Source organism: Thamnophis elegans, chromosome 8, assembly GCF_009769535.1.
Source record: "Thamnophis elegans isolate rThaEle1 chromosome 8, rThaEle1.pri, whole genome shotgun sequence".
NCBI classification, from domain to species: domain Eukaryota; kingdom Metazoa; phylum Chordata; class Lepidosauria; order Squamata; family Colubridae; genus Thamnophis; species Thamnophis elegans.
In genome coordinates, this window is record NC_045548.1 from 54699865 (window position 1) to 54721289 (window position 21425).

Here is a 21425-nt window from a genome sequence, read left to right on the forward strand (position 1 = left end):
ATTTGCTGCCAAAAGATGTGATAGCTACAACATGGACAATCCTAAATAGGCTTAGACAATCTTAGTAAGAATGAGTTATAGCTTCCATAGTTTGGATAATAATTGTTGGGAGCAAATAGAAAAATCACAAGATGTTTATGTGAGCTTTGAAGTAATATGCATCTATCCACCATTGAAAAGACATCTGGACTGGACTTTTATATTTCAATTTTCACATGAATATTGAAGTATCCCAAAGGAATCACACTTTTTAACAGGTGGTTTTTATTTCTATGGGTCACATTCATAAACTTGATTTTTCTATCATAACAAGTGCATTTCATCAATATGCTTATTCCACGGTTTCTAAAACTATTATTTTTCTTGACAAGGAGATTGAAACAACTTCAGATCGTTCATCTAGAAATTCTTAGAGGAGATACATGTAGAAATGAGATTACTTTTCTCTCTTTTTGTCATTCTCGGTTTTAAATTACCTATACCAAAAGATGGGTGCACACAACCTCGCAATTTATATTAGAAACAAAGGAAATTGAAGTTGTTTGCTTCCCAATCTTATTTGAAATCAGTATCTTATCTGAAAAAGAAAATAATACAGTGAGAGTTATAGAAAAATGCCACAATAAATTATGCATTTGAAAATGGAACAAAACAAGAAGCAGGGTGTTTGATTGTTGCAAACCGCAAAAGTTCCTAAGAGTCAGATGTCATATAAATTTAATACATTAATATAATTTCTTTTTAATTATTAAAAAACCAGTTTTTGGTCAATGTTTTAAGAAGTGGCCTAAGTCTCTTCAAATTCCATTATTGTCTCACAATTGCTAACTGCAATATAGCAAATTCCAAATTATTACTATATTTTGTGTGTAATTATTTTTATATCCTTGAAGGCATGATAGCAATAGCAATAGCAGTAGACTTATATACCGCTTCATAGGGCTTTCAGCCCTCTCTAAGCGGTTTACAGAGAGTCAGCATATTGCCCCCAACAATCTGGGTCCTCATTTTACCCACCTCGGAAGGATGGAAGGCTGAGTCAACCCTGAGCCGGTGAGATTTGAACCGCTGAACTGCTGATCTAGCAGTAGCCTGCAGTGCTGCATTTAACCACTGCGCCACCTTGGCTCAATGATCATATTATCGTGCATAAAGATTTTAAGCAGAACTTTAATTTTCACCTATACCTGTACTAAAGGAAGATATGGTAAGGCTATAAATTATAGGCAATCATATGGTAAGGCTATCAATTATAAACACATGGCTTCCTATGTGGTTTTAACATATTTAAAACCTCATAGGAAGCCTTTTTAGAAATTTCACCCCCTAAAAATGTTACACATCGGGCTTTAGGCAACATGGCTCACAAGTATTAAGCATCTGATTACATGCCAATTCATGTAGTCAATGTAAGGCAAGGAGAAAGCTACAGAGGGCAAATGAGAGATGAGACAAAGAGGAACAATGTAAAGTATATCCCAACATCATGCTAACCATAATGTGATTACAACCTAAATCAAGACATTGTTTATCAGTCATGGGTTATTGCTTAGTACCACCAGCCCACTGTAACTAATTCAACAAATCATAATTATGCAAATCATGGCATAGTTTGATTGATGAACCCTATCTCTGGCTGTGTTCATCCATCCTGATAATCCCTAATATAGGTAAAATCTAATCTTCATTTTTACCATGCTATAGCTATGGGTAATCAAATGATCTCAGAGTAGTGTAATGGTAATGGCATAGTAGTGGTCATATATATCCTTCCTTACTTCTAAGACCTCTATGAAGCACATGTGGGGAGAAGGCTCTTATTTTATTATCATTACAATAATACCAATAGCACTTAGATTTATATAGCACTTCACAGTGTTTAACAACCCTCACTAAGCGGTTTACAGAGTCAGCATATTGCCCCCAACAATCCTCATTTTACAGACCTCAGAAGGATGGAAAGATGAGTCAACGTTGAGCCTGGTGAGATTTGAACTGCCAAATTGCAGGCAGCCGGCAGTTAGCAGAAGTAGTCTGCAATACTGCATTCTAACCACTGCGCCACCACGGCTCCTGTAATAATCCTGTAATATAAATTGGGTTGACTGGAAACTTGAATATAAGTCTCCCTTTGCCCAGTTCAGAATTTTAAACACAATGGCTCCATCTGAGTTTTGATATTGCCATGGTTTTTAAAATTTGCTTGCAGAGTACAGCAGCTGTCATTGTATATTCCACCTCTCAGGAGTCCCTGGATCTGCTTGTTTTTCCTAAAGTTAAACACAACTTTGGCTTATGTCTCTATTGTCGATGTCTTGTAACATTGTGATAACCTGAATCTGTATCTGTAGAAACACTGATATGCCAATTAAACTATTTGTATGATGGGCTAGTAAAGCTAATAATGCAATGAAAGAGAACACCTAGTTTCCTTGTAATTGTTAGTTTCGCCTCCTTGCAATTTCCTTGCAATACATCCTATAATTCTAATAATAACAGGAACACATTTGATGTACATGTAGGCTACACTAGATAACTATGGCCCTTGAGTCATTGTTTCAGAGATATTCCCTTAACAGTTTAGCCAATGCCTTTAGCAGTGGCAGAGCTTCTAATGTACTTGAAAAGTTGTTAAAAGTTCAGGGAAATATTCGGGGAAGTATCTGCTTTGAAAGTAGCCAAGTTGAACTGTACAGCACAGTTGGTCATTAGAAACGTTTTATGACATTTTGTATTATAAAGTGCTTTATGATCATTTTTATGCCCTAAAATGTTTTATAAAATTTGCCAAATTTCAATCCCGTGGCAGTCAAGGATCCTAGATTTTGGATGCATTCTGTAAGTTAGCCATTTGAGGTATCTTGGTTCAAAACATTTTGCCCTGTGATGCACTGTTTCATCCAGTTAAAGACTACAGACTCAAGAGTTATAGTAGTTTAAAGATAGATGAAGATGATTCTACTGTTATGTATCTTTTTCTGCCAACCTGACGCATGTAGTCAGATATTACTGCTTAAAAATTAAATCACCCTAAAGATAATGGTTTTCAAGCAGCATTAGCATTAGTGTGTTATACAATCCAAGCATCCTGAGTTAAGGCCACAGGAAGCAAACAATTGTTTATTTGGCAACTTGAATAAGAAATGATTGATATTTTCTATTAGGCTCCCTGCATTTCATTGAAATACCAAGGAAAAAAGCATGCACCCTCAGACTTTTATGTTGCTGTCAAACTCTTTCCTAACTCTGCCTGGCATGATTATTGTGCAATTGACTTTCAATTTGAAATGTTTTCTGACTATGCTTAGTTTTGTTTGGATGTATTTTATTGTTTGGGGGCTTTTCCTGTGAACTGTATTGAGTACTATGTAAATAAAAATAAGTTGCACTCTGATGAAATTGATTGGGGTTTTGGCTTTTGTGGTGATCAATGCACATATTGGATAGAGAGTTCATCCATTGCAAGACTGGCATGTAAATAAATACAATCTCGCATCAAAGAGTTTATATTTAATATTTAGATATTGAGTTCTTGGTCATTAATAAAATTTTAATGATCAATAAGGCAGTCTTTGGTGCATTTGGTACAATACAGTATGTGCCTGGATTTAGGCTATGAGGTAGTTCTAAATATGTTTCTAGCAGGTTTTCTGTTGGAAATAGAATAAGAATACATTGCTTTATTCTTGCATCTTGCACAGTACGAACATCCCCTGTTATCATCCCTACTGTGCCATGTCTTGTGCCCAGAGGTATAAAACAGATGCTTTCCTCATCTGGAGGAAAACCTTCCATTGAGTCTCCACTGTTCTTTTTTTTTCTTTGTCCCACAGAAAGAGCTGGAAAATACCACGTTTTGAAAACAGTCTTCTGAAAGCAGGAGACTTTTGGTCTTTAAATATTTTGGCCTTTCCAGAAAGGCTCAATTTTGAAAGCATTTGTGTGTGATTTTAGAACTATTTCAAAACTCTGTATAACCCCAAAACTATTCAGCTATTCAGTGGGGTTGTTAGTGAATTCACCCTCATCTGTTTTGCTAGGCACCATAAAGGAGGACAGCATGGATCAAGCCACGAGTCAACAATCGTTACATTCCCAAGCCCTCAGCCTTATTGCATCCTTCTATGGTTACTATGACTAGAGGAGGATTTCCTGCCAATAGTGATACTTTGAAGATAGGGTAGCAAAGCCAGGAAGCAATTGCTTTGTGTAACCTCCATTCTGCATATATGAAGTTAGGACTTCATCATTTGGCAGCAAGCTGGACCAAAAGTAATAGATGCAGGATAAGGATTAGCAGTAGGGACAGCAATTTCATGCTGGTGTTGTTTTCTGCTGACTGAAAGATTGAATTATTTTAATTTTGTAGCAGAGAAAAGCCCTGTATTAATCATATTTTAGAACTATCTGTCTATAGAGATTCTCAGGCCATGTTTGTCCCAAAGGTGCTTTAACAAAGGCAACAGGATTTTCTTGTTTTTCTTTGAAGATGTTTTATTTCTCATTCAAGAAGCTTGTCCAGTTCAGTCTTCAAGGAAAAACAGAAAAAGTCAACTTGCCTTTTGAAAAAAGCATCTTTGGGAATGTAGGATTATCTGTTAATGTTCAACTTCTCAACATTTTCCTCATGCCCTTTGAAACTGACTTCTCTTTTTCAATTTCACCATCATGGCGTTTAAGAGTGTATTTCACTTCAGTTTTGATAAAGCTTTTTGATTGTACCGTATTATTATATTATGGCAAATAATATTGCTTTTTTCCTACTCCAAACTTATCCATCACTTTCTTGTTGGCTACCAGAGGCCATCTGCAGGCAACAGGTGGGTGACATCAAATGTTGAAAGCAGCCTATACATCTTGTGCATTGCATCATGTTTCACAAAAGAAGTGAGTCTGAATGACAACAGCACAACACTGCTTTGGATATTTTGAGAGAAATGTTGTTCATATGAAACACTATACTGGCTGACTACCCACATTACTTGATTTGCAGAAGTCCAGCAGGGAGAGTTTCAGATTTTGAAATATAGGAAGCCATGGAGGCTGAAAACAGTCGGATGATTAGAAGAAAGGAAAGGAGATTTGTACACGCTGCTCGGCCACATCCAATTAATTTCTGTCTGTAAAATATCCCTGGGATATTCCTATGAAGAGAAATAGTATTGCCTCTGCTTCCTTTTCACACCAGTTTCACTGGAAAAAGGAAACAATGGCTGTCCCCACTTAAGGCTTCCATTTTGAGTGTTTTGCACACATGCTTGTACATGCAACGCAAAGCAACCCATTAGTTCAGTGGTACCCAAACTTGGCAACTTTAAGACTTGTGGACTTCAACTCCCAGAATTCTCCAGCCAGCTCTGCTCTGCTGGCTGGAGAATTCTGGGAGTTGAAGTCCACAAGTCTTAAAGTTGCCAAGTTTGGGAACCACTGCATTAGTTAGACTTCACTTTTCTAAAAAGAAAAGAATTAGTTCTCTACATTTACAAAGTGGAGAGAGAAAATCTATACACCACAATGTTCTATTTATTTCAAATATTTTTGTTGATTAAGTTAAGAAATTGCTTTTTTATTTGTATCATTTGGGTGGGAGTGGATAATGGATAAATTAAAAAAACTAATTTAGGGAAGAGTGAAAATTAATTGGCGAGTTTACTTGTTGAATTGAATTGGATAAGAGATTGACATCCTTCAGCAAAGCATAAATACTGCTAATTTCTAGTCTGCATGCATCTATGTCAATTAATGTGTGCACATATTATGTAAATGTGAGTTTAAGAATCTTTTTAGGATTGAATAATGTATGATAGTCTGTTCTCAGATGGTTATAAACAAATATAGGCGGACAGTGGACCAGCTTGTTAGTAAAACAAAAGATGGTGGAAACTGTCTATTTTTCTTGTCCAAAAGAGACTGTTTCTATCCTTTTACATCACATGGACTAAAGAGAGAAATATAAGAATTTGAAATTTGAAGGTGTTCATTCTTCAGTGTGAATTGTATATCCTTGCAACCCAGAGAAATTTCCCACAGATTGTTTCCAGATGGGACTTATAATTGCATTCTTCTTTCTTCATTATTAATTTATTTCCCAAGGTTATGACAATCATAAATCAGCTCTAAATGGGATACATTCCAATCTAGTGGCAATTTAAAATATAAGACCACACTATACCTTAATATGTGAGAATAAAATAAATAATATAAATAAATCATGCCAAGCTGTGGCAAAACTACACTGAAATAGCTCGAACTGGAAAGTTGCAAAAAACAACAGCTAATCTATGCCCAGACTAAATATGCATTTTGCAGTGAAATGCAGTGAGGTTTATGGCTGGTGAGGCAGCAATTTTTTTAGACTTGTGGACTTCAAGTCCCAGAATTCCACAGCCAGGCATGCTCAGTTCTGATTTAAAGCTACAGCATTTGTTTTTCTCCTTTGCTAAATAAGTTTCCTTCTTTCTTTTTCTTTTTCTTCTCCCTTCCCCTCCTCTCTCCCTCCTTCCCCCATCTCTCAAACACACACACACACACACACACACACACACACACACACACAAAGTTGCACCAGGATTCAGAAAATTTAGGTTTTCCTCCTCAGCCCATGTTAGCAATACCACTAGCAGCATTTTGGCTGGCAGGTGTAAGTAGAAGTGGAAATTCATTCTACTGAAAACATTGTTTTTGCTTATGATTGGATAATTAAAATTACAGAAGACCCAAAGGCATAGTATTAGAGTGTTACATAGTGCATAAACTAAAGAACTGTCTCAATATGCTCCTTCCCCCCTCTCTCAAACACACACACACAAAGTTGCACTAGGAGGATGAAGTTTGAATTCCTCCCCCTCCCTCCGACCCACACATACCTTTTCCAGCTGTTTCAGAAAGGATTTCAACTCTGCTCTTGCCTGCCATCATGAAAAGAAAAAAAATGTAAAAGGAAAAAGGCAAGAGCTGAGGTCAGGCTGAGCTAGTTGCTGCCAGAGTCACCATGGATGACTCTGCTTAGTGCTTAACTGCTCTACAGGAGGAGGCAAGAGAACTACGTGCCTCATCTATGTCAGGAATTTTTCGGCTTTTAACTCTTGCTTAACTCTGCTCGAGTGATCATAAAATGCCAGACTAGATGAGGCACGTCGTTCTCCTGCTGCCTCCTGTAGAGGGCACTTTTTTAGAGGCTTTTTAAAAAAGTTAAGCACTAAGCAGAGTCATCCACGGTGACTCTGACAGCAACTAGCTCAGCCTGACCTCAGCTCTTGCCTTTTTCCTTTTACATTTTTTTTTCTTTTCATGATGACAGTGGTGAGGCTCTGCCTTCCCTGACTGCACGTCCCTGGCGTTTTGGTGGTCTAACTAGACAGAGCACAACCAACTATAAGATCCAATGATTATGACAACAACAGCAAGTTATATTGATGGCAACAGGAGAGGGAGGCCTCCTTGAGTAATGTTTTCAGTAGCTAGGAGTTTCTTTGATTTATGTTCTAGTTCTTTGAAGTAACAAAACAAGTTGTCCATGACGAATGTAGTGTTTGATAATAAAAAAAAATGGTTCACACCTGTCAAGGAAAAGGATCATGCATAGATTTTAACTTTAGTAACTCACAAACTCATTATAATGCAATAACTACACATCTTGAACATGAGAATGAGTATTAATAAGCTCATGCTAGGAATATCATGGGATGCTATGAAATGTTACATGGAACATATAAAGTTTCTGAGCACATGTGCTACATCACAAATGAGTCAAATGATGCTAATCAATAAAGTGATTTTCTACCTTTCTAAGTTGTTCTCTTTCTCTCTTTTTGGGTGAGATGCCTGTTCTTTCTTATGTATATAAAATATATTAATCTACTTTTCCAGCTTGGATCCCATTTGGGCAAGGCACTCCAGGCTAACAGATCTTGTTGACGTTTACAGTTAACAATATATTTCTCCTCTTTGGAAGGAAGAAATATTGAAGCTTTGCTATGATTGCAAGACAATGAATGCAGTTAAGTCTACCCACCTTTCTGTAAGGATTTTTGGTGGTCGTGTTCCAAACAAATGTCAAGGCCGACGAATCTTCATGTCACATTTGCCACTGTATCAAGCCTTTAACTATCAAACTAACCAATCTGCTGAACCCCATTGCCTCTAGATAGGAATCTTTGGACACCATTTTCTTGGATTTTATTTCTAACTTTCATGTGAGAAGGATCTGAATACCATGTTGCACTGGCTGTTGATGATGTTTTCAAAGATAGCTTATTAGATCTCTAGCGGCAGTGATTAAGACGTTGGGCTTGAGGCCTGGAAGGATTTGAGGCCAAAGCACCACGCAACAGAGTGAGCTGCCCCAACTCCTGCCAACCTAGCAGTTCAGAAACATGCAAATGTGAATAGATAAATAGATACCACCTTGGTGGGAAGATGACAACACTCCGTGACATCATGCTGGCCACGTAGCCACAGAAATGTATTCAGACAGCACTAGCTTAATGGCCTTGATATGGAAATAAGCACCACCCCTATCATCGGCAACCACTAGAACAGTGTTTCTCAACTTTGGTCACCTGAAGATGCGTGGACTTCAACTCCCAGAATTCCCCAGCCAGCTCTGGGGGATTCTGGGAGTTGAAGTCCATGCATCTTCAGGTGGGCCAAGGTTGAGAAGCACTGCACTAGCAGAATAAAATCCACAGGGACTTCTTTTTTTACTTCATCTTTGGCCAGGTCCTCCCCCATCCCTCAGTACCAGATTCTACCCAGTTGTTCATCTACTGATACTTGCTGCCCAGTCACTCTACAAAATAGAAGTGCTCAATTCACTTGTCCATTTTGGAGAGGGTTTCTTTTTTAGTTCCCATTTTTCCTTAGGTCGTCATCCACCATCTACTGTACATCTGATTTCATTATAAATAGGCTGTGCATTTGATAGACAACAGTTGCAGAAATTCTTTCATAATGACTTGTTTAGTTTTTCATACAACAAATGTACTTATCAATTATTCTCTTTCTATTCATCTTGCTTGGAGAAGCTTGATACAGTCTCCCTTGGAGTAACATTAAGATGTGTTCTCTAGAGCTTTCTAAATGTCCAGCAGTGCTTTTCTTTTTTCCTTGTATGTAATGTGGTGAATTGAGAAGATCTCTGAAGAATTGAGATCAAAGTCATCTGAAAGGCATCTGGTTGCAGGCCCCACCTTGTAATAATTGGAACTATTATCCATCTAAAAATCCTTCCAGAGATATATTCCATATTGTAACTTTGCATTTTTATTTTTCAATATTCAAGTTTGTCTTTAAAATATATCAGACATCTAGGTGTTGAATGGGGAAACTAATGTCATTAAAAAATAATAAGATTGTCCAATGTCAGATAACCTGAGTACAGATAATCTGTTGGTCCCTTTTTCATCCTTCAGAGTCCCCCAAGATTGCATCAGCAAAACATGTAGAACAGTTACCAACAGTTTATGGTAACTGCCAATGCCAAATCCTCTGGTGGGGTGATGGGCCATCAGTGTTAAGTCCAAAAATATTTAAATAAAAAAGGACCATCAATTCCAGTCTCATTTCCTCTGTGACATCATGCTGTTACTGCCACACTTCTTCAAGCCCTTGAAGGTTGAAGAAATTCATTTAAGGTGCATAGATATCAACTACAAAAAGATTGTTTCTCCATCTGCTATGTGATAAGGTGTCATGCTAATGTTATTAATGGGGGACTTGCAAGAAGATTGCACAATAAACTATAATTAAGTCGGATATCAATTTGACAGCATGGGAACACCATGATTGATAATGACATTGCTGCAACAGCTATGAAAGATAATCAGAAACTCTTTGAGACCAACAAATAAATAAATACAAATAAGTTCTGCGCAATGCTGATCCAGTTTCAAGAATGTGATATGTAATTTATTTTATTTGTTTATCAAATGTATTGGCCAATTATTTTACCACAGGATAATAATCTTTGGTATTTCCCAAGTAACAATTGCAATTAATGGAAATCTCTAGTTTATAAAAGGTATTGAAAAATAGGCTGATATATAGATGAAGAAACTTCACAACTATTTAACTGCAGTCCAATGTATTCCACCATTTTCAGAAAAGTTTTCCAGCAGGTTTCAGAAATTGTTATCTATTTTTCAGCTTCAGAGGAACATTTTGCTAAGAGATGCTTAAGAGTGCCCAAGAAATGCCTTTATTACTGCTATGTAATTTGACAATTTGATCACTTTTGAATCCCAGTGCAAGAAGCTGGCAGAAAAAGAGACAGGATATCACACCTGAGAACTTTCACAGCAAGTAACAGTTCTTGCATTATCCAGCTTACCTCAGGGTTGATAAACTTTTTGACAGACCAGAGGCCTTTTCATTGTTTCATTTCAGTGTTGACTTGGCAAACACAATGTAGTGTGTTAATCTTTTGCCAGATATCCTTTGCTTGCAGTTCTGTTGGAAGAAGCAGAGCAAATCAAATCTTTGTCCCCAGACTCCCGAAGATTATATGTTTTGCTTCTGCCTGAATACTTTTTTTTGTTTTTCATGTCTTATTGTTATGAATGCTATTTTTCAGGATGGCCTGTTGAGGTTCCCCAACTGGATGATACTTGTGATCACAGGAATTCCTACTATTTTCAGCTGTTCTCAATATTTGTAATAGAAGCAGAAGTTAGAGCAATATCTGAGGCAAAGAAAGGTAAAGATACGAAGAAAGGCAGGTTGCCGATTGAAAATTCTGGCAATGTCTATGGCAGTAGTGGGATTCAGCCAGCTCACACCTATTCGGGAGAACCGGTTGTTAACTTTCTAAGTAGTTCAGAGAACCGGTTGTTGGAAGAAATCTTATTTTGTTTCCCCCCCCCCCACTTTACAGGACTAATTCTGTAAGGAAGACAGGAAGGAAACATTCTGGTGTTTCTAGCCTAATCTTTATTGTCCTGCTTACAGAAACTGCCTCTCTGGTTAACTCTTATTACATTGTAACAGCTAAAGCGAAGCGCCCATCAACATGTGTGACATTGAGTTGGCCATGCCCACCCAATCACATGACCACCGAGCCCCACCTACCCAGCTGGTCATTAGGGCAGAGAACCGGTTGTTAAATTATTTGAATCCCACCACTGGTCTATGGTCACATGAACATGGCAAGAGCCATAGTTGACTTGACCTAGATAAGTAGATATTATTTCCCAGCTAATGAGGAATATACAGGTACTGTAGTCCTCGACTTAGGATCACAATTGAGCCCAAAATTTATGTTAATAAGTGAAACATTTGTTCAGTGAGTTTTGCCCCATTTTATGACTTTTCTTGCTACAGTTGTTAAGTGAATCATTGCAGATGTTAAGTTAGCTAAGTGAATCTGGCTTCCCCACTGATTTTATTTGTCAGAAGGTAACAAAAGCTGATCCTCAGCCACTCTGTCTGTCATAAATAGGAACCAGTTGCCAAACATCAGAATTTTGATGACCCAAAGGGATGTTGCAATGGTCATAAGTGTCATAAGTCACATTTTTCAATGCCATTGTAACTTGGAAAGGTCACAAAATGAACTGTTGTAAGTTGAGGGCAACCTGTATATATATAAAAAAGATGATTTAACATGATACTTGTCAAACTTTTCAAGCTATCCGTACTGCATACCTAAGGGACTAGAACTGTCAAACTCGCGGGCAGGATACGTCATGTACTGGTCATGCCCATGCCTGGTTTAGCAAAGAGTCCCAATACATCATGTGATGTTGCTGTAACAATATGAGTTTGTCAGCCCTGGACTAGAGAATGCCTACCTAAGGGACTAAAAATTGGTATGTAAAGACCAAGAGACCATGTGTTCTAATCCTGCCTTATACTTGAAAGTGGGATCAATGACTTTGGGCTAGTTAATTTCTCTCAGTCAACAGACCTCACAGGGGTATTAATATGGGAAAAATAGGAACCGGAAGGAATATTAAATATGCTTACCAGTTTAACTTATTTATAAAAATAATAAAACTGGGATAAAAGTAAATGAAAATAACAAAATAACCTATATCCTAAACTGTCCCTGCAACTTTGTATTATTTATAAGTAGTGCTAATTAAGCTTCATTATCCTTATTAAATTCTTAAGAACTAACATACTTTTTAGCAAATAATTCTCCTCATCTTTTTCCAGCTTTATGTTTATTTTCAGTAGTGCACAGAACATAGGCTGCTTCATGCATGGAAAGAACCCATGAGAAATATAATGGCCTGTCCTTATATATACAGCCCTGTTAACTCACTATTTGGGTCTCAATGTACAATGTATGTAGAGGGTTATCTCATTGCAATCCATTAAAACAGTGAAGTTGCAATTAGGAATGTTTGTATATTTGGTTTTGTAAATATTTATTTTTAATATCGATTTTTACATCTGTTATTTTTATATCTTGTTTCACTCGATTGTTGTATGCTGCCCAAAGTCACTATTAGTGAGAATGGCAGCGATACAAATTCAATGAATAAATAAATACATTCTATAGAAAATGTTATTTGCAGCTGTCTTGTGCACCATGTTTTGTCCGGGTAGAGAAAACTTTTCCAGATTCTCAAAAACATAGTTAAATTGGTAAACCGGTTCCTGAACTGTACTTATTCAGTTGTGAGGATTGGTGTAGTTAAAGGTCCTCTCATTAAAATATATAAAATATAATATTTTATATATTTAAAATATTAAGAAATTTAGATGTTACTGAGATAGTTTATTAACTAGCTTTTTCTTCAATACAGCAGGTTTTTCATAATTATGACCTTTCCAGAGATGGAGGTCCCATTTTTCTCCAGTCTCTGTAAGAGCTTAACAACAAAGATCACATAAGGAGCAGGGAGAAGACAGTTTGATTTGAATCATAAATAGATGTATATTAAGTAAAAGAATAATTTGTATATGTTCCTATTACACTGCTTACCTATCTTGGGTATATTTCTCTTCTGTGCATGATTTTGGGGAATTCTTATCCTCATGAAGACCTCTGGGTTGGCATTTTTCAAGATCTAGTTATCTCAGGGTCTGTCACTTTATATGTCAGGGGTGTCAAACTCGTGGGCCGCGGGCCAAACGCATCACACGCTGACCACGTCTGGTTTAGCGAAGGAGGGAAAAGTTGTGATACATCATGTGACAATGCTGTGACGATGCGAGTTTGACACCCCTGTTATATGTGGATGTACTGTATCGTGTTTGTAACATACACAAATATAAATGGTTAAATCTAGCACTGTGAAGTAGTGCCATGCCCCAACAGGTAAGAATGATTGCCGGTTTCTAGCAAATCTTAACTGATACCAGTTTTTAAATGCAAGAAAGTGATGGTTTTGCCAAATATGTTACCCAACAAGTGATGAGGTTTGCAGAGTGGTATTGAAGATCCTAACTAGTGGGGGAATGTATTCGTGTTCATGCAGTTTTGTTTTACAGTCTATGTGTTCTCATTTATTTAGGGGGTTTCATTAGGCCAAAATAGTTCTGTGTAAAATTGACACCTCTCAGAGCAGCACTGAGTTCCCAAAGCATAGAGCTAATGCTTTCTGGGAGAAAGTTTCGGTTTCTTTCATATTCCCATTTTCAGCCATTTTTTACTCTCTTTTCATGAAAGAAAATAGCTCCATAACTTTAAAACTCATAATTCCTCTTCTTACTACACATTCAGCTAACTTCTGAGCCAACTTTTTCACAGCTGTCATAACAAACTTACTTCTGCATGCTACTAATGAAATCAGACTTATCAATGTAGTACTTGAAGTACTTTACTTTTCCTGGAAGTTTTAAAGTATAAGTCAGTGTTAAACAGTTCCCCTCTTGTATTTCTAAGGAAGTGATTTCATGTATTCCTTGGAGGAAAATAAAATAGAGAATACAGAAAACAAATTATTCATAAAATATGAGAACTTTACTCATTAAGTTTAGTCATGAACCTTAGCTTATTTCCTTTTTCACATTTGTCATTCTGCGTTAAAAACAAATTGAGCCTTTATTATTGAGCCTCATGTTTGTTAGAATCTTTAAAAGGTCTACCAGATAAATAATAAAAGTATTGCTCAAGTTTTATTAAGTTGGTCTGCTTTTGTGCTTTTGGTCTTCTGGAGACATTTGATTTAGCCCTTTATTGAGACTTAAATTTTATGTTATTTGGTTTGTCTCAGAGTCAGCCAGATGTTCAGACTGAATTTGGCATTTTTATTCACCAACTGAGTCTGGGCTAGGATGAAATTTATACACCTATCCAAGGACCAGGGATAGGCAGAAGGGATGTTTAGTGGTGTTGCAGATATTATTGCAGGATGTAAGATGTCCCAAATACAGCTTACTTTTGCAATTAACTGGTGGTGATTTTGTCAATGCCTATAGTGTTCAAGTGGTGCTCCACTTGTTTTGAGATTGCAGCCAAGGCAATTGGTACTACCCTTTGATTGCTTTTGCCACTGTTGTTTCATTACTATTTGCAGGTCATTGTGTTTTGTTATCTTCTTCAGTTCTTTCTCTTCTACTCTGCTGTCACCAGATACTGCCAAGTCCACTCTCCAGATTTTTTACCATTCTTATTGACAACCATTAAGTCTGGAGTGTTATTTGATAGGTGCCTGTTGAAGTCTAAAATCCCAGAGCACATTGGCTTCTTCCTCTTATATTACTTTGTCTGTTTTGTGGTCCTACCAGTTTATCGCCTGCAGGCAAATGGTACTTTTTGCTGATCTTTCAATGCACCATTGTTGCTACTTTGTCATGCCTTTGTTTCTAATCAGTCTGTAGTGCCTTCTGAATTCTGGCTTTGTTTACATTTGCTTGGGTGCTTTCCTTTCTGCTCAGGTGGAAAGAGCTTATTTTCAACTAGAGGCTCTTGGACTGCATCAGCCACAATAGTAATTTAAAATTTGTTGGTAAGCAGGTATTTGGTTTGTAATTTCCTGGTGCTACCTCTTTTGCTGGATCTTTCATTTTCAGGTAGGTTTTGCCAGATGTTAGTCACTCTTAAATTTCACCTCCTTGGAGTATGTTGTTAAACTGCTTGGCAACAAATGAGTATGAACCAGTGGTGGGATTCCAATAATTTACTAACCAGTTCTCTGCCCTAATGACCAGCTGGGTAGGAGGGGCTCGGTGGTCATGTGATCATGTAGGCGTGGCCAAGTCGATGTCACTCAGGTCGATGGGCACTTGTTACAATGGTAACAAGGGTTAACTGGAGAGGCAGTTTCTGTAAGCAGGGGAATAAGGATTAAGCTAAAAACAACACCAGAATGTTTCCTTCCTGCCTTCCTTACAGGATTAGCCCTGTAAAGTGGGAAAAAACAAAAGATTTCTTCCAACAACTGGTTCTCCGAACTGCTTAGAAAGTTACCAACCGGTTCTCCCGAATAGATGTGAACTGGCTAAATCCCACCACTGGTATAGATCAGTCAGATGTTTCAACCAAAAACTATGTAGTTCATCTTAACCTGGTAATGAACAATTCTTTTCTACCTCCTTTAACCAAGCTGTGTGCTTATTGTATTTCTTTGGGTTATCCCATATCCATGCCCAGAACTGCACTGAGCTGTTTCTTTCTTGCCAGGTGTTGACTGATTCATTGCAGTGTCTTCGTTGATGGATTGGTAGAAATGCTTCAGACTGGATTGAAATTGGAGATTCTGCCTATAATTTGCCATTCCAGCTTCCTATGTGCTAATTGTCTTGTCTGTAGCTGTTATTTGGTGCTTTGTTATTTCCAGTGCTTCCTTGATCTTCCTTGCTTCTAGGTGATGTCTTGAGAAGATCTTCTTTGATTTTCTTGTTCTTATGCTTCTTTCTTTCTTTCATCAGTTCTAACCTGCTTGCATCTGGTCTTAGCTTGTTGATTTTATTTTCCAACCCGATCTTCCATTTTGATGATGTGCTGCCTGGCTTTTTTTCCAACTTCTTTGTAGATTTTGCTTCCCATGTATTCAATTATAACTGCAGCTGTGCTATATGTTAGTTGGCTTGTTTGTTGTAGTGAGATGGTGCTTATATCTGATATTACAATATTGGTAGCTTTTAATGCTTGTGCTATCTGGAACAAGCTTCAATGCAGGCAACCTTATTCTGTTGTTTTTATGTTGATCTAGATCAGGGGTGAAATGCTACCAGTTCGGGCCAGTTCGCTCGAACCGGTAGTAAAAAAATGCTACCGGTTTGGGCGAAGCGGTAGTTCCAACAATCAGCTGTGCGACAATCAGCTGTGCCATATGATTTAAATCATACAGCACAGCTGATTGCTGGAACTACCTGTTCACCCGAACTGGAAGCATTTTTTTACTACTGGTTTGGGCAAACCAGTAGTTCCGACGATCAGCTGTGTGATTATCAGCTGTGCTGCACGATTTATATTCGCTAGAAAGCAGGAAATCCTGCTTTCTAAATTGTGCGGCAGAGCTGCCCCCACCCCCCCACCCCGGTGCCTTGCTGTTCTACTTGCCTTTGCAGGCTCAGAAAGGGCTTCTTAAACCTCCTTTTTCAGCACTGCATGGTAGCGCATGCAGTGGGTATGCTCACAAAGCGAACTGGTAGCTAAGCGAACCGGTAGCAGACTTCAGAGCATTTCACCCCTGGTCTAGATTCTCAGTTATTCTTTGTTTCAGTTCTACTATTTCTTTAATTATTAGAGGGCTTTGTCCTTCCTAAAGAAGCAGAGGAGAGGATGTCTGATTTTCTAATGAAAACAATTAAATAGCTATGCTGGCTTCCTCTATTGCCTAGTTCTCCTGGTGTGCCTCTACAGTGTGAGCTACTTCTGGCAAGGCTTTTATTTTTTTGCCCTGAGTAGACCTTTGCAATTCTTTCAATTCTGCTTCAGCAAATACTTTATTATTATTTATTATAAATCAATGTTGATCTGCTAACCTCTTATTCTCTTATTTCTGATTCTGGATATTATTCTTTTCAGAATCGATGCATTCATTTCAAATATCCTCTTCTTGTTGGACTTAATTTGTAACACAGACAATTTCTTTGTTTTCTATCTCTGAATATTTGTAATGGGTAAAGACTCACCCCCTCCCCTAGTAGTTTTGCAACTCCTGTCCCTGGGTTGCTTAGCCAATAATCCTGAGCCTTGTAGCCCATTTTTCATCAGGAACTCCAATACTTAGCATAATCCTTGTTGACTCAAATGGTATCCAAGCTGGTATGGGTTCCTATAATTTATGTCTCATCATATTTTTTATGAGAGAGACACTCTTTGTCTGACTCCTCTAATGAGACCTGTCCAGTATGGTTGAACCTCTGGCCTAATTCCCACCTTATTCAAAGCACATAAGCTCCACAATGTTAAGGTAATGCCTCACTAGGGAATTATATTTTTATTATTAATGTATTTATTTATGTCATCTTTTCACTATCATTTATGCTTTCTAACATTGATAATTGACACACAAAATTTGTACTTTTTAAAAAATGTAAACAATAATCTTTGCACATTGAATTACTTAGGTTTAGGTTTAAGGAACAGTTTTCTAGGAATAACCAGATTAATATCAGTGTGATTTCTTTAATGTGTAGGGCATCAAGAGTAGCAGCTTTAACTGCTTTAGGGACTTGTAATATCACACCTTTTACATGAATCTTATTGTTCTAGTACCTAAGAGTGAGTCAAATTATATATTCAATTGAATATGCACTGTGTAATCAATTCTCTGTTTTGTATTGTAAAGCCAGTGAACCATTGAATCAGATAAGTAACACAGCATGTGGACAGGGGAAATTCTCTACCTGTATTGTGGGGGAGATGAAAAGTGGGATTTGGTGAGAATCAATTTTGGAAAATCAGCATCTGGAAAGAAGTTGAAACAGTGAACAGGGGTGCTGATCTGAGCTGGTGTGCTGTGGATTATAGATGAATAATCTGTTGCCCTATAGCTGTGCTTGTTCCCTGAAACCCATCTTTGTGGTCCTTGGTGTCCTGTAGCATCTCTGATGCTCTCTAATCTTGGTTGTTTGCTTACAGATGCTTCATGACCCAACTAAGTAACATCATGGTTCAACCCTGAACTACATATATTCTCCTAGGTATCCTGACTAACAGCTATTGGAAAACTTATAGCATTTTGAAGTGGGAATCACACAAAAACTATAATGAAAGCTTTAAAGTAGATATAATAGTAAAGAAAGAATAAATAATTCTCCACATCTGTATCATGGCCATCTCCACTTTGTGTTAGGGCTCACAACACCCAGAAACCTTGCTCTTCCATACTAAATGATTCTCAGTAAAACACTAAAAGTACTTTCTGTAATTAATGTAGAACCAGTTTGGTGTAGTGGTTAAAGTGATGACTTAGAAACCAGGTGACGGTGATTTCTAGTCCTTCCCTAGGAACAAAAGCCAACTAGGTGACTTTGGGTTAGTCACTGTCTCTCAATCCAATTCACCTCATAGGGTTATTGTTGAGGAAATAGGAGGAGGGAGGAGTATTATATATAATCGCTATCTTGAATTACCGTATTTATCGGCGTATAACACGCAGTTTTAAAACTAAAATTGCAAGCTTAAACCCTGCCTGCGTGTTATACGCCGATACTGCGTGTTATACGCCGGGTCCCAAACTGCCTGCTCCAGCTGATTCACCGGCGCCCATGAAAGGAAGTTTTCTTCCCTACTGAAACAGAAGCCGCAGCAGGAGAGCGAGGCTGCTGCCGGCCGTTTCACCTTGCGCAGCGAATTTGACTGGGTCCCGGGGCTTCTGCCGGGCGGCAGAAGCCCAGGAAGGCAAAAGGAAGTTTTCTTCCCTACTGAAACGGACGCTGGCCGCAGGAGAGTGAGGCTGCTGCCAGCCGTTTCACCTTGAAGGTGAAACGGCCGGCAGCAGCCTCGCTCTCCATGGATACTTTGACCTTCCCACAGTTGCTTTTCTGAGCAACTGGGAGACAGAAGGGACGCAATCTCCTTTCATTCTCCCTCTGCCTTATTCACTCGTTCGGGCAGCAGAGAACGAAAGAAAATTGCATAGCCAAGGACAAAGGAGCCTGCAGCCTCCTTCATTCAAATGTTCAGGCAGCGGGGATGGGGGGGGGCTTTCTCACATGCCTTCTTTCTCTGAAGCGCTGCAAACCTTGGGATTGTGTAGCAGCCAAAGATCGCCTGGTTAAAAAGGAGGAAGAGGAGGCTCCACTAGTCCGGAGCCCATGCCGCGGTGGCAGGGATCCCCCCACACACATACACACACACACAAGGAGGGAGGAGAGACAGAGAGAGAGACAGACACACACAGAGAATGACAAGAGAGACAGAGAGAGGGAGGGGGGAGATAGAGGTAAGAGGCCACACAGAGAGTGAGAGACAAACAGATACAGGGAGAGGGAGGGGGAGAGGGAGGGAAGTGTTTATGCACAGAAGGAAGATTTAAAACTTCGGAGTGAATCCGGGAAGAGGGAAGAGATGGAGGACTGACTTTTCACTCCGATTTCTGAGCCCCCAGCTGTTAGTGACGGAGAAGGACGAAGGAAGAGATTGCATTTTGTTAGGCTGAAAGAGCTGTGGCGTTTTAAAGAAGTCCCGTTCTTTTTATTTAAGCACGAAAGGAAAAATCTCCAAAAAGGCCCGGGGAAATGTTTCCTTGCAAAGCATCACGGTCTCAGAGAATGCAAATGAAGGTGCTTATCTCCCTGCCCGGCTCGGAGTCATGCTGAGTCCTATTCAGAGGGCGGAGGGACGCTGTGCTTTTTTTTTTTGTTTGTTTATGTTCTCACAACCATGCAAAGGTGGGTTTTGTGCTACAAGGATCTTTCTTTCTTTCTTTCCCTGTCTGCGGTTCCTTGCAGTTGCTTCGGTTTAAAGCACCGTTTCTCATTCCTTGCAAAACTGGGGCAGGACTGCCTCTCCTTGCAGCAGGCTCGGTTGCAAAATGTTTCCCTGATTTGGTTTATAAGTTCGCAGCAAGGCAATCCAACAAATAGGAAAGTTTTAATAAGATTTTCTGACTTTATTTGGTCTCTGCTGCCACCCCCAACCCCAACCCCTCCCAAGGAGAGAGTGGGAAGGAGAGGAAGGAAGGAGGGAGGGGGAAGGAAAAGAAGGGAGGGGGGAGAAGATGGAAGGAGAAAAGATGGAAAGAAGGAGGAAGATGGAAGAAGAAAGGAAGAAAAAGAAGAAGGGAGGGAGAAAAGAGGGAAGGAAGTGGGAAGAAAAGGGGAAGACAGGGAAAGAGCAGAAAGACAAAGGTGAAGGTAGATAGGCAGAAGGAAGGAAGAAATAGGAAGGAGGGAAGGTGAAAGGATGGAAGGAGGAAGGAACAGAAGCGAAGAGGAAGAGAGAAATGGAAAGAGCAGAAAGACAGAAAAGATAGATAGGTAAAAGAAAGGAAGTTGAAAGAATGGAAGGAGGAAGGAAGAGAAAAGGAGGAAGGGAGTGAGTGAGGAAAGAAGAGAGGATGGAAGGAGAAAGGAAGGAAGAGAAGAAAGTTTGCCTTTTAAGAGGAGTTAATGTTATAATTCATGTTCTAATGTTATAAATTTTAATCCAACATTAAGTTCCGAGCTTCCAAGTCATTTATTTTTAATGAAAAAAATTTTTACTCAAATTTTTGTGTTAAAATGGGGGGTGCGTGTTATACGCCGGTGCGTGTTATACGCCGATAAATACGGTACTTGTAAAATAATAAAGGTATGATAAACATATAATAAACATGTTCTTTGACTCTGGATGTTGCATAATAAGAGTTCCACAAATATTTGGGCTTGCTAAGCAAAGATAGTTGTTTCCAACATTGATATACACGATTGGAGATTATCTGTAAATTTGCCATCCAAAAGGAGTTAATATTTTTCAAATGTTCTCCCTATCAAAGTCCAATCCTTAGCTTACCTGTGAAATACTACATGTATGAAATAGAGCTTACCTGTGAAATACTACATAGCAATAGCACCTAGACTTATATACCACTTTACAGTGTTTTACAGTCCTCTCTAAGTGGTTTACAGAATCAGCATATTGCCCCCAACAATTGATCAAACAGTATATGTTGTGATTTGGCAAAGTTCCCTTTCCCCATGCTATTAAAAATAGTGTTTAACCAAAAAAATATGTCAGGGTTCCAAGTAACACCCCCAATGAAAGAAGATTCTGAGGCTTGAAGTTCCTCAAAATTCCATTTTATTAGAGATGTCATATTGGCACATCTGAGAAAACCCGAATCTGAAAGCTTCCAGATTTTTCCCACCCAATTGAAAATCCAAGCCCCTACCCAGCACGCACATGTCCATCACATGACCCCATCAGGAACCGTCCCAACTGGAGATGTCTCCAGGTCATACCACTCCCAGTGCAGGGCAAAATGTCCTTGACTCTCTGAGAAAGGAATGTTGTTATGACTATACTGTATATCTCCCATACTCCATATAATCTCCCCTCCCATTTTCCCACAGCATTGAATGTGGCAGGCCGGAAAGCC

The 21425-nt window shown here is 38.7% G+C and overlaps 1 protein-coding gene across 3 annotated transcripts in view; it reads left to right on the forward strand.

Moving 5' to 3' along the window:
* Positions 1-21425, forward strand: part of CPQ (carboxypeptidase Q) — a 177753-nt gene that overhangs the window by 4321 nt on the left and 152007 nt on the right. The window contains exon 1 of one of the 3 annotated variants that reach the window (XM_032222639.1): positions 14866-14964. The exons of the other annotated variants lie outside the window; for them this stretch is intronic. The gene's annotated coding sequence lies outside the window, so the exon portion shown is untranslated. Of the gene's footprint in view, positions 1-14865; positions 14965-21425 lie in introns of those variants that run through there. 3 annotated transcript variants of the gene reach the window in all.